The following is a 12806-nucleotide window of genomic DNA, read 5'->3' as shown; positions in this document are numbered from 1 at the left end:
ATTAGGTATATTGAAGTTTGGCAATTGACAATACCCCACGCGGTCGAATTATTGGCGATTCATGGTCCTATAAGGGACCCGTGCCTTTCGGACTTATCCGAGAGTCACGATCTCAATTCCGGTGTGTTTGGTGGAGCCAACTCTGCTGCTCCCTCTAGCGGTCGTGCTCGCCACCGATACCCGGCCCCACAACAATATATCTCACTCTTCTGGGTGAACAATATATTCACAACAATATATTCTCACTTCACAACAATATATCTCGCTCTTCTTCTCTTCTCTCCTTTGACAGCATGTGCCATCTTTTATCTATAATTCCAGCAATCTCTCTCTGCGTGTGTGTGTGTGTGTGTTTGTGTATGTATGTCTGCGACCGCCGTTTCTCAACAACCACTGGTCCGATCTAATTGAAACTTGCCAGGAATATTGCCGGGGACCCGCGGATGTGCCTTTTCAAGGTTTGATATTAATCGGACAAGCGGTTCCCAAGTTACGGCCATTTATCTGTTAACCAATGACAGGACACGGTGCTATGACATCACGAATGATGTCACAATTGTTCCTTTTTTTCTTTATCTTTTGCACGTACAGGCACGCACATACGGGCCCGCACCTTCGGGCACGCACCTATGGGCCCGCACTAGTCTTTCTATAATTCCAGCAATCTCTGTGTGTGTGTGTCTGTATGTGTGTCTGCGACCGCCGTTTCTCGACAACCATTGGTCTGATCTGATTAAAACTTGCCAAGAATATTGCTGGGGACCTGTGGATGTGCCTTTTTAAGGTTTGATATTAATCGGACGAGCGGTTCCCAAGTTACGGCCATTTATTTATCAACCAATGACAGGAACCGGTGCTATGACATCACGATTGACATCACAATGTTTTTTTTTTGCACGTACGGCCACGCACGTACGTGCCCGCACCTTCGGGCATGCACTAGTTCAGAAGAATTCAGAGACAAAGTACTGTTCTGTAAAATTGAATGTTTGTTTTCCGATTGATGTTCAAAATATAAAACGTTCAATTTGAACAAGTTGTTCCTTGATCAAAACCCTGACGTTTGTAGATGGACGGACGGACAGACATGAACCAGTTGCTGAACACCGCTGTCTGCTTTGCGTGCACAGGATAACAACAACCTGGAATTTGAACGGCCATTAAGAATTTGGTGCAAAATTGGCCAAGCACACATCTATCGAAATTCCAGCAATCTCTCTCTGTGTGTGTGTGTGTGTGTGTGTGTGTGTGTGTGTGTGTGTGTGTGTGTGTGTGTGTGTGTGTGTGTGTGTGTGTGTGTGTGTGTGTGTGTGTGTGTGTGTGTGTGTGTGTGTGTGTGTCTGTTTGTTTGTCTGCGACCGCCGTTTCTCGACGACCGCCGGTCCGATCCGATTGAAACTTGCCAGGAATATTGCCGGGGACCCGCAGATGTGCCTTTTCAAGGTTTGATGTCGATTGGACGAGCGGTTCCCAAGTTACAGCCATTTTACTGCTTTTTCAGTGTTGAAAAGGTGTATATATGGCAGCTGAACGTGTCGTTCCACCCTCTCACCTTATCATGCCAATCTTTTCCCAAATTATTAATAACCGGACGACCACCGGTCCGATCGGATTGAAACAAGCCAGGAATATTGCCGGGAACCCGCGGATGTGCCTTTCTGAGGTTTGATATCGATCGGATGAGCGGTTCCCAAGTTACGGCCATGTATCTGTGAACCAATGAGAGGACACGGTGCTCTGACTTCACGAATGACGTCACAATTAATGTTTATTTAATTAAATTTTTTTTGAAGGGTTGACGTCACAATTCTTCTTCTTCGTTTGGTATGACGTCACAATCGACACTGGGGACCTGATTATGTGCCTTTTCAAAGTTTGATATCATTCTTCCTCATCCATTTCAACTGTTTCCCAAGTGTTTCCCAAGGTTTGAAAGCTGATTTATCCCAAGGTTTGAATTAATTAATTAATCCCAAGGTTTGATTATTATTTAATTATTTAATCCCAAGGTTTGATTATTATGCAAATTATTAATTAATCCCAAGGTTTGAATTTTCCCAAGGGAAACAGCTGTTTCCCAAGGGTTTGAAAGCTGTTTTTTTCCCAAGGTTGGAATTAATCGTTGTGCTTGGTCGACATTTGTGAATACATTTACAGAGAGGGACGAGAGAGGAGGGATGAACGAGAGAGGGGCGAGAGGCGGGGCAAGAGAGGGGAGTGAGAGAGGAGGGGGACAGAGGAGGGGGAGAGAGGGGGCAAGAGAGAGGAGGGGGAGAGAGGAGGGGGAGAGAGAGGGGTGAGAGGGGGGCAAGAGAAGGGAGAGAGAAGGGTGAGAGAGGGGATGAGAGGGGGGCAAGAGAGGGGAGGGAGAGAGGAGGGGGACAGAGGAGGCGGACAGAGGAGAGAGGATGGGAAGAGGGGGGGGCAAGAGAGGGGGCAAGAAAGGGGAGTGGAGAGGGGGGCGAGAGAGGAGGCAGAGAGTGGGCGAGAGAGAGGGGGCGTCACAATTCTTCTTCTTCATTTGTTATGACGTCACAATTGATGCTGGGACCTGATACTGCAGGCACGAACCTGCACATACTGGCACGCACCTACGGGCCCACCCCTACGGGCCCGCATGAGTCAATCTATAATTTCAGCAATCTCTGTGTGTCTGTCTGTTTGTCTGCGACCAACGTTTCTCGACGACCGCCGGTCCGATCTCATTGAAACTTGCCAGGAATATTGCCGGGGGCCCCCGGATGTGCCTTTTTGAGGTTTGATATCGATTAGACGAGCGGTTCCCAAGTTACGGCCATTTTATTGCTTTTTCAGTGTTGAAAAGGTGTATATATGGCAGCTGAACGTGTCGTTCCACCTTCTCACCTTATCATGCCAATTTTTCCCAAATTATTATTAACCAGACGACCACCGGTCCAATCGGATTGAAACTTGCCAGGAATGTTGCCGGGGCCCCGCGGATGTGCCTTTTCAAGGTTTGATATCAATCGGACAAGCGGTTCCCAAGTTACCGCCATTTATCTGTCAACCAATGACAGGACACGGTGCTATGACATCAGGAATGACGTCACAATTAAGGTTTTTAAATTATTTAATTTATTCTTTTTTTGCACCATTGACGTCACAATTCTTCTTCGGTTGGTATGACGTCACAATCGACACTGCGGACCTGATTATGTGCTTTTTCAAAGTTTGATATCATTCTTCCTCATCCATTTCAGCTGTTTCCCAAATGTTTCCCAAGGTTTGAAAGCTGTTTTATCCCAAGGTTTGAATTAATTAATTAATCCCAAGGTTTGATTATTATGCAAATTATTTAATCCCAAGGTTTGATTATTATGCAAATTATTAATTAATCCCAAGGTTTGAATTTTCCCAAGGGAAACAGCTGTTTCCCAAGGGTTTGAAAGCTGTTTTTTTTCCCAAGGTTGGAATTAATCATTGTGCTTGGTAGACATTTGTGAATACATTTACAGAGAGGGACGAGAGAGGAGGGACGAACGAGAGAGGGGCGAGAGGAGGGGGCAAGAGAGGGGAGTGAGAGAGGAGGGGGACAGAGGAGGGGGAGAGAGGGGGCAAGAGAGAGGAGGGGGGACAGAGGAGGGGTGAGAGGGGGAGAGAGGGGGTGAGAGGAGGGGGGAGAGAGAAGGGCGGCAGAGGAGTGAGAGGGGGGGCAAGAGAAGGGAGAGAGAAGGGCGAGAGAGAGGGGTGAGAGGGGGCAAGAGAGGGGGGAGAGAGAGGGGCGTCACAATTCTTCTTCTTCGTTTGATATGACGTCACAATTGATGCTGGGGACCTGATACTGCAGGCACGAAGCTGCACATACTGGCACGCATCTATGGGACCGCCCCTACGGGCCTGCACTAGTTTATTTAAAGGATATTCTATTCAACATACCGTGTCTACAGAGAGTCTACACCCACTCAATTTATTTTTTAAATGATTTAAACTTTATTTTAAATTTTCAAATGAAAAAACATTCAACAAAATTAAAAACAAAAGTAAACATCTTCTCCCCGATCTTCTCTATCTCTTCTCTTGCTCGATGTTCTCCGCATTTTGATGGCGATCCGATCTTTGGCCGATGTTACTTGCCAGATCTAAAGGTGGAAACATCGAATTTCAAGGTCAAAATGAACGTTCAGCATTTTCAGAAACATTATCGGAACGATAAGGATCGATAAGGAACGACAAACAGTCGTACACATACGATAACCCTGGTACGTCTAACATCGTGAGTGATCTTAAGGAACGGCACCGGAAAGGTTGGTCTATATATCAAGGAAAGGAGGACGTCGTTGGAAACACCATTTCCGGATCTCACCTGTTGTGTTTTTCCCCCCCAAGTTTACAACACTCACCTTCCACCAGGTGCCCGTCCTGTCGAACTTTTGTCAGCGGACTTCGTCGTCATATTTCCAGAGCGTTTCGTCAACGGGAAATCTTTGAACATCATCATTATTTTAATTACCTTCATTCACATTAAAAGCTTGTGACGAGCTCCAGGTCGAGTACAAACAAACATTTTAAATGCCTCGAAGCGATTGTGAGCGCGTTCTTTCCCCCTAAAATCGAACCACAAATTTATCTTCACCTTATAAAAAAAGAAAGTTCATCAAGTTTTAAGAAATGGAGACTTTTTTTACAAGAACGAAGCCATCGCTTTCGATGAAATAGAAACAAACGCCCAACGGACCAGGACGTGCGTCTCTAATAAATTCCCGGCATGCTTCGCGTGCTCCCGTGTTCGCTTGTTGTTGTTGTTGTTGTTGTTTTTTGGGGGAATTGATCACGTGACCCGTTATATTTATTTATTTTTCTGTTAACCGTTGATTCGGGTACTTGTTGAGTATCGTGTTGTAATACTCTGTGTTAATGTTGAGCGTCGTCTACTTCCTGACATCTTTTTGTTCTTTTCCTTTTCTTTCACACCTCTTTTTTTTTTAGTCTTTCACGGTTACTTTTGCTGTTTCATACCTCTCTTCATTCCTATTTCCCCCTTTTAATTTCCCCCCTTACCTGAACCCTATTTTTCTCTTCAATTTTGGGGCATGAGCTGCCCTGCCCTCGTGTTCACCAAAAACCAACAGCTGCTGTTGATCTAGTTTTAAGGTTTGGGTCATGGCTGTCACACATGGATCGCTTGGCATTGTCAGTGCAGGTGGGAGAACTTTCAGTTCTCCACCAGGTAACGCCAGCCTCAAGCGAGACAGCCCCTCGCCAAGAGGTATCCTGGTCAGTCTGTCTCTTCTGTCTGGTCTGAGCCAACCGGACTGGGCCATAAACCGAAAACAGTGACAATGTTGACAGGTTTACAAAAAACGAAAAAGCATACAGTGTCAGAATGAGTCAGTATGTTTTGTCAAGTACTTGTAAAGGTGTTTTTATAAAAAGTGTAAATTCCTCCAGATGTTTGTGCTGTAAAGTTTTTTTAAAGTGTAATTCCTCCAGATGTTTGTGTTGTAAAGTTTTTTTTTTAAAAAGTGTAATTCCTCCAGATGTTTGTGTTGTAAAGTTTTTTTTTCAAAGTGTAATTCCTCCAGATGTTTGTGTTGTAAAGTTTTTTTTTTTAAAAAGTGTAATTCCTCCAGATGTTTGTAAAGTTTTTTTTCAAAGTGTAATTCCTCCAGATGTTTGTGTTGTAAAGTTTTTTTTTTTAAGTGCAATTCCTCCAGATGTTTGTGTTGTAAAGTTTTTAGACCTTGTGAAACTTTTGTTGCCTCTGGCACCGAAGTTGAAAGAGGTTATGTTTTCACCCCTCTCTGTCTGTTTGTGCACAGGATATCTCAAAACGTTATGGACGGATCCGGATGAAATTTTCGGGACAGGTTGGGTGTGTGATAATGAAGAATTGGTTCAATTTTGGTGAAAATCCAGATCTGGTAATTTTTAAAGTGATTCTTCCCCATTGAGAGAGAGGGCCAAAAACAAAATAACACGATATCTCAAAACGTTGTGGACGGGTCTGGACGGAACTTGGTGGACAGGTTGGGTGTGTGACAAGGACGAATTGGTTCAATTTTGGTGAAGATCCAGATCTGATAAGTTTTTTAAGTGATTCTTCACCATTCAGAGATTGGGCTAAAAACGATGTAGTACTGTTTCGCATGATATTTCAAATATGTATTGGGCCCGATATGTTCTCGTGGATCAGGTATTACGTGGCAGAGGTACGCGCTCCACCGCGTGCCCTTCTCGTTTGTCTTGTAACAGGTAAGACTTTTGTTACCCTCGCCGAAGGAGAGGGTATTGTGTTTGGGTCAGTTTGTTTCTTTTTTTGGTGGTCGCTAGACGACCCTTAGTTGGGTGGTCGTTAGTCTACCCTTAGTCTCAGGTTTTCCATCTGTCTGTTTGTTTGTATGTAATGGACATCTCTGGAGGCCAGAGGAGTCAACCAATTTTGATGAAACTTGACTGGTAGGTTCATACCAGGATCTAGTTGTATGCTTTTGAGCACCATTGCTATGGACGCCACCATTGCCTAGCAACGGGATTTTGAAACGGGACAACGGGAACGGGACTGTGCTTTCACCCCAACGTTCGCGTTGGGATTCCCTTGGGATTAGGGAATTGAACACAAATGATGAATGGACAATTGCTCGTCATGTTCCTATATGGAACAACGAACGGCAAAAATGACATCTGATGTGTTCTCTTATCTACATCTATCTATAATTCCAGCAATCTCTGTGTGTCTGTATGTGTGTCTGCAACCACTGTTTCTCAACAACCACTGGTCCGATCTAATTGAAACTTGCCAGGAATATTGCTGGGGCCCTATACCTTGAAACCCTTTTCAAGGTTTGATATTAATCGGATAAGTGGTTCACAAGTTACGGCCATTTATTTGCCAACCAATGACAGGACATGGTGCTATGACGTCATGATTGACGTCACAATGTTGTTGTTTTTTTGTATGTATGGCCACACATGTACGGGCATGCGAGAGCGAAGAAACGGCCTGTGTGGTTGTTGTTTCTGGCACGCGGTTTGAAATGTTTTTTTTTGCATGTACGGCCACGCATGTACGGGCACGCACGTACGGGCATGCACATACGGGCCCGCACTAGTATTTCAAATTCGCCTTAGTCGAGCGACCACCCATGTCGCCTACCGGCTTGTTTCTTTCTTTGTTTTGTCCGTGCAGAACTTTTGTTTTTCTCCGCAACCGCTCGTCGGATTGAGAGGAAATTTTCACCAGCGGTGCGGCGACTCATGTGAAATGTTTTAATGATAATTATGACGTCATAGGTCACGTGGCGTGGCAGCCATGTTGGAAAAATGGAAAAACGTTGGTCATCCCTCCAAGAAGAATTACGCACAATCGAGGCCAGCAGAGCCATGCATATCGCCAGCGGCGTTTACTTCAGGCACAGTTCACCCAGTGATAATACACCTAGGAAAGCATTTATGCAAAAGTCCTGTGTCTTATGCAAAACATCCGGGAGATCCTAACGACATGCACAATATGGCTGAGTGTCGTTTCTTACCAGACAGTGACAAACGATCCATTAGACGATCCCGACTAGTTGCTGATGATGACTGTGATGCGGATGAGGCCATAATGTCTGATGAGTACAACACCCCTGGACAGGTTTCTGATGACTGCGATCTTTCAGCCCACCATGTTGAGTGCTCTTTGCCCAGCCATAGAGTGAATGTCACCCAATCTCCAGTTTTGAAAACATTCTTCCAGCACCATCCTGTCACACTTGCACTCGACACCAGAGCCACGACAAATTTGATCCGTGCTTGCGCAGCTAAGGCCTACAATCCCCCAATCCATACAGCCTCTCACATGGCTCGGCAGGCAGATGGTATTACCCCACTCGATGTGATTGGTGAGGTACACTGCAACTTGTCAAGAGGGAGTCAAGAATTTCGACTTGATGCATTAGTTGTCAAGCAACTTGACGTGGGAGTGCTTGCTGGCAATCCGTTTTTGGTCACCGACATTGCTGTGCGACCCTCGAAGAGGAAAATCATCATTAAAAGTGAAGATTCCGTTGAATATGGCTCTTACAGTAGCCGATGCAGTCAAGTACCCTTTGCCACATGCACCCAAGCATTCTTACTGCATAATCCTCACAAGGCTGTTCTCCTCCCCGGAGAATACCTAGAACTACACACTTCTGCCAGCACTGAGCCAGATGCTGTATGGGCGATAGAACCACGCTTGGACAGTGATGCGAATACTCTCGTCGAGCCCAAATATGCATGGCCAACTCCTCAGGATATTTGTTCCATCAGCAGGGCCGTGTGTGTCACTAACAAGACCGATTCACCTATGCTGGTCAATTGGGGCAAACATGGCTGTGAGGCAAGGGTAGCTTTTCTTGTCAGTGACACACACAGAGTAAATGTTCCGATGAGTGCTGCCACCAATGCAGCACCAGCTCCTCTATTCTCAGTCAGTGTCTCCGGCGACCCCGATTCCTACCTGTCAACCGAAGTGCACAATCAGTTCCACCAAATCAATGAGGCCTACGACGATGTATTTAATCCGTATGAAAGTTCTGATCCATATGAAAGTTTTTGAGGGAGATCCTAACGCTTATTGGGGATAAGCGGGAGATCCGCTTATCCCCAATATGGATGAAATGGTCCACAGAAAAACAAATTGATGATGTTATTGGTCACGTGATTCGGCAGCCATATTGTTTTTTTTTTTTTTAAACCTTCAAAAATCTTCTCTGAAGAGGCTGAACAGGTTGAGGCAAAAATTTACACGTATGACCGCCTATCCACGAGGAACGAAATGTTCACACATGTGATGTCATAGGTCAAATGGTTTGGCAGCCATATTGGATTTACCCTAAAACCCATAACAAAAAATCTTATTCTCTAGAACGGCTGGACAGTTTGAGGGGAAACTTCACAAAAATGTTCCCCAGGCCTTCGGGATAACAGGGTATTCAAGAATAATTGTCCCACAGTCTGGCAGCAATATTTGATTGAGTGAAAATCTTTTTTAAAATACTGTCTCTTGAACGATTTAATCAATCGATGTGAAACTTCATAATTATGATATAGTAGTGATGGGGAATATATGTTTTAAATTTCAAACTGATCGGACGCATGGCCTGGCAGCCAGAATTATTTAATTATTTTTATCTGGGTTATTTTTGATTTGTTTGTTTTTAGGTCATCTCTACCGAGATGACATAATAAAGCCGGAGCAAATGTCCGTCCGTACGTCCGTCAACAATTTTTCTTTCCGATCTTGATGAAACTTAGTATGTGGGTAGAGGTCGATGAGTGTTGCACAACGATATAACTTTTGTCCGGGTTCAAGGTCAGGGACGAGGTCACGAGGTCACGTAAGTTATAAAAATCGCCATTTTCAAAACCTATCTAGTCTGCCATTCTACAAGATATTCGGCAACTGTTTATTGATTATGATAGTAAAAAATATTATCTTGTATCTAACCGGACAGATTTTTGAATTTCCTTCCCGTTTGGCCGCCACGTAACCTAGAAGATGGTCAAAAACACCTCCCGGTACAAAGAAAACTTTTTACTTCCGATCTTGATGAAATTTGGTGTGTGGGTAGAGGTCGATGAGTGATACCCAACGACATATTTTTTTTTCCCGGATTCGAGGTCAGGGTCAAGGTCACGAGGTCACGAAAGTTGTGAAAGTCGCAATTTTCAAAACCTATCTCGTCTGTCATTTCAGGAGATATCTGGCAACGGTTCCTCGATTATGATAGTAAAAAAACATTATAGAGATGACCGTCACCCCCACACGGGGGTAATTTTTTCTGAATAAAGCTCACTTGGCTGTGCCTGCATGGGTTTGAGGGTGGAGGAGAAGCAGCTGAAATGTGAATTCCATCGATGTTCCTCCTGATGACTTCATCTTTGCTTTTTTCTTGTTCGTGTTCCTTCCGATTACTCCATTGCAGGACTGTTACCTATTTGGTCTTCTATTTGATTTGAATTGAATTAATTTTAATCCCATTCTAAATTCAATTGAAGAATAACAAACGTCATGGGTCAGCGTCAGGTGTCTGATCAAAGCGAGATTGTATCAAAGTGGGACATCTTGGTACTCAGTCATCACTGCCAGCAGTTATAAAGTTGTGGCAGTTCTTGTTATAGTGGGGGCGGGGGGCAGTGTTTTCCCATTGGTTTCAAATGTTAATTTCTGGCCACTGGTTGGACTGTGTTCTGGAAGGATTTAACTTACCAAAAAATGATGTCGCCTTTTTTTTTTGGTGATATCTTTATACTTTTCTCTCAATTTCAAATTACGGCCAAAATCGTGCTGAATAATTTCATTGTATTACCCCAAAATACATTCTGTATGAAAAGCAAACACCCAATATATTGCTAAAAGTAATATAATAATTAAGAAAAAACACTCCTTTCAACAACTCAAACTTTTTTTTGGTTTTTGACTTCTAAATTTTAAATACAGTGATAATCTCACAGCTCAAACATGTTTTATTTAGTTCTTTCGGTCCACCATCTGGTTGGTTCTGGTCAGCTAATGTAGGATAGAACTTCAATGTTCATTTAGTGTTTGTGTTCATAGTTAGATGGAAGGATCTCCTTCTTCTTCATCCTCTTCAATTCCTAAGAGTGCCTGGTTGACATTACTGCACACCTCCTCATCGGCTCCACACAAACACATCTCGGAGCAGTTGAGGCCCTGCGACCGACAGGAACAGTGTGACGTGCAACTGGTCTTCTTGCACCCACATTTGATGAGGTGAGTAACTGTGGCTGGAGCTGGAGGATCCCTTGTTGGTACTGGTACTAGCGTATCCCCCTCTTCCTTCCACCCGTAGGTTGTTGCTGGTGGTAGCTGAGGGTGAGGAATGTTATCGTCACGCCACACCATGGCCTGGTAATGTGCCCGGACAATGGCTTCATGTAAGGCTCCTCGTGTCGGAGGTAGCTTTTGAGCCTCCAGTTGTTTCTTGGTGATAAGCTTCCATCTGAGATCACCAACATCCACCACAGTGCTACCAGGCTCATAGAGCTGGCAAACAAATGTCTCAATGGCTCGTTCAGTGTCAACTTCCAGCTTCTCGGACGTCCCTTAGGCAGCAAATGCAGACACCACCTCCATGGAGCATCTGATAAATGCTTGCCAACAGGTCAGCTTCCCCTTGCCTGCAAATCGACCTGTTACGTCAGCTCCAGAGAAGGCATGAAATCCTGGTAAGGCTTCAGCCTTTGCATCACCAAGTGCATTCATGATTGGTCCCAGTGAGATTACTCGCTTCTTGTTCCCCACACCAGTGACAAAGTATGTGTTCCTGCAGAGCTGATGGTAACGGTGGATTGCAAGGACAAAAACGTCAGTGTCAGGTGACTGAATGTAGAGTTCTGTTGCTCCTCTTCGAATAGCATCCAGACTGTGCAGGATAAGTCTCGTGTCAGCTTCTTCTTGGGAGCTGCAGAGATGTTGAACATCCATGGAGTTTGAGAGGACCTCTTGCCACAAAGTCACTATGAAGACCTTGGGCTTACCCTCAAAGTGGTGGAGAGCTTTCTTTGCAAGATAAACTGTCGGTTCATCTTTGGTTGCGGTACTGGATAGGAACTGCTTTGCTGACACCTTGCCAATTTGTGTATTGTCTGTGACGAGGTAAGCAGTTGCTGGCTTACAACCCTGGCGTCTCTCCCTTGTGGCCTCTTTCAGTGAAGTGGGAAGATCATAACGGTCAAAGACTAGATGGAGCTCATCATATTCTCTGCACTTGCTGTCCAGTGTAGCTATGAAGTGGTCAGCCCATTGAGCACATGTCTTGACCCAAGGTAGCTTACCCATTGCCTGGACAATTGCCATTCCATCAATTACAGTTGCCTTCCTTGGTGTCAAGGGAACAATGTCATTGGTGACATCCTCTGACTGCAGATCAACACTAATTTTGTTTGGGAGGCCCTCAAGTACAGCCATCAGCTTGCTTTTGTCTGTGCATGGTAGGAGTTCACCACTCACTGTGAACAAGGCTCGTGGGAGAGACGTGAACTCATGCTGGCCAATGCTCTCCTTGAGGTTCATCTCGGAGCGTGAGCGTGCAACAATCAACATGCAGGCAAATAGTGATCTGTCATCCTTGAGATCCACTACCTGATCAGCCATTTTGTGTTTCACCGACTTCCTTGCGCTTTTCCATGTCTTCAGTTGAACCTTCTTCGTTCTGGCCCAGATACTGAACTCATTCGTGTTGATGCGTTCCTCAACAAAGTTGGCATACTTCTGCTGCCCAATGTCTCCTTGGTTGCTGACAAAATCACAAAAAAAAAACAAGAAAAAAATCTGAATTCACAACAGACACCTGCCAATGGTTCTCGAAGCAAGTACAAGCACGCGTCTGAATGTTCTAGGCGGGTGACGCAACATCTATGAGTGGATGATGCAATACCTGTCCAGGGTTGCCAAATTGACATTTTCTCAGGGTGGTCCTAAACTTTTGCAAATGATTGTCGAAGTGTATTTCTTATTTCTAAGGCCTTAACTATTATGCAAAAGTTAGCTGAAGAGGAGAAAGTGAGATCTCAGTATTATATGCTGGTTTGGATGGGTCGTGGCTGCGAAGTTCAACAAGAAGTTAGTTGTATGATCATAAACAGGATAAACAGACATTCTGTAATGAAGACACTGTTAGTTCAAATTGAATATTTGTCAGAAACACTTTAGAAAACACAATGTAACATTCTGGCACTCCAGACTCTGAAACAAAGCGTGATTAATACAGTACGTTGGGTCAAAAATGACCTTTCAGCTTTGACGTTGTGTCAAGGTTACTGAAGGTCCACAGAAAAAATGGCGACAACATTTTTCCACT

General features: G+C 44.4%; 1 long non-coding RNA gene across 1 annotated transcript; it reads right to left on the bottom strand.

The window, feature by feature from the left end:
* Window positions 1–3927: 3927 nt before the first annotated feature.
* LOC147021358 (uncharacterized) lies at window positions 3928–4746 on the bottom strand. The gene is made up of 2 exons (XR_015061361.1): window positions 4362–4746; window positions 3928–4100 (listed from the first exon to the last, which is right to left on the bottom strand). It is a non-coding gene; the product is annotated as an uncharacterized LOC147021358 (long non-coding RNA).
* Between the last annotated feature and the right edge of the window lie 8060 nt (window positions 4747–12806).

This window comes from Eptatretus burgeri, chromosome 8 (assembly GCF_056783735.1).
Source record: "Eptatretus burgeri isolate ZD-2024b chromosome 8, Ebu_testis_v1, whole genome shotgun sequence".
NCBI classification, from domain to species: Eukaryota; Metazoa; Chordata; class Myxini; order Myxiniformes; family Myxinidae; genus Eptatretus; species Eptatretus burgeri.
The sequence above is the reverse complement of the archived record's forward strand: the minus strand, read 5'-3'. Positions and strand labels throughout refer to the sequence as shown.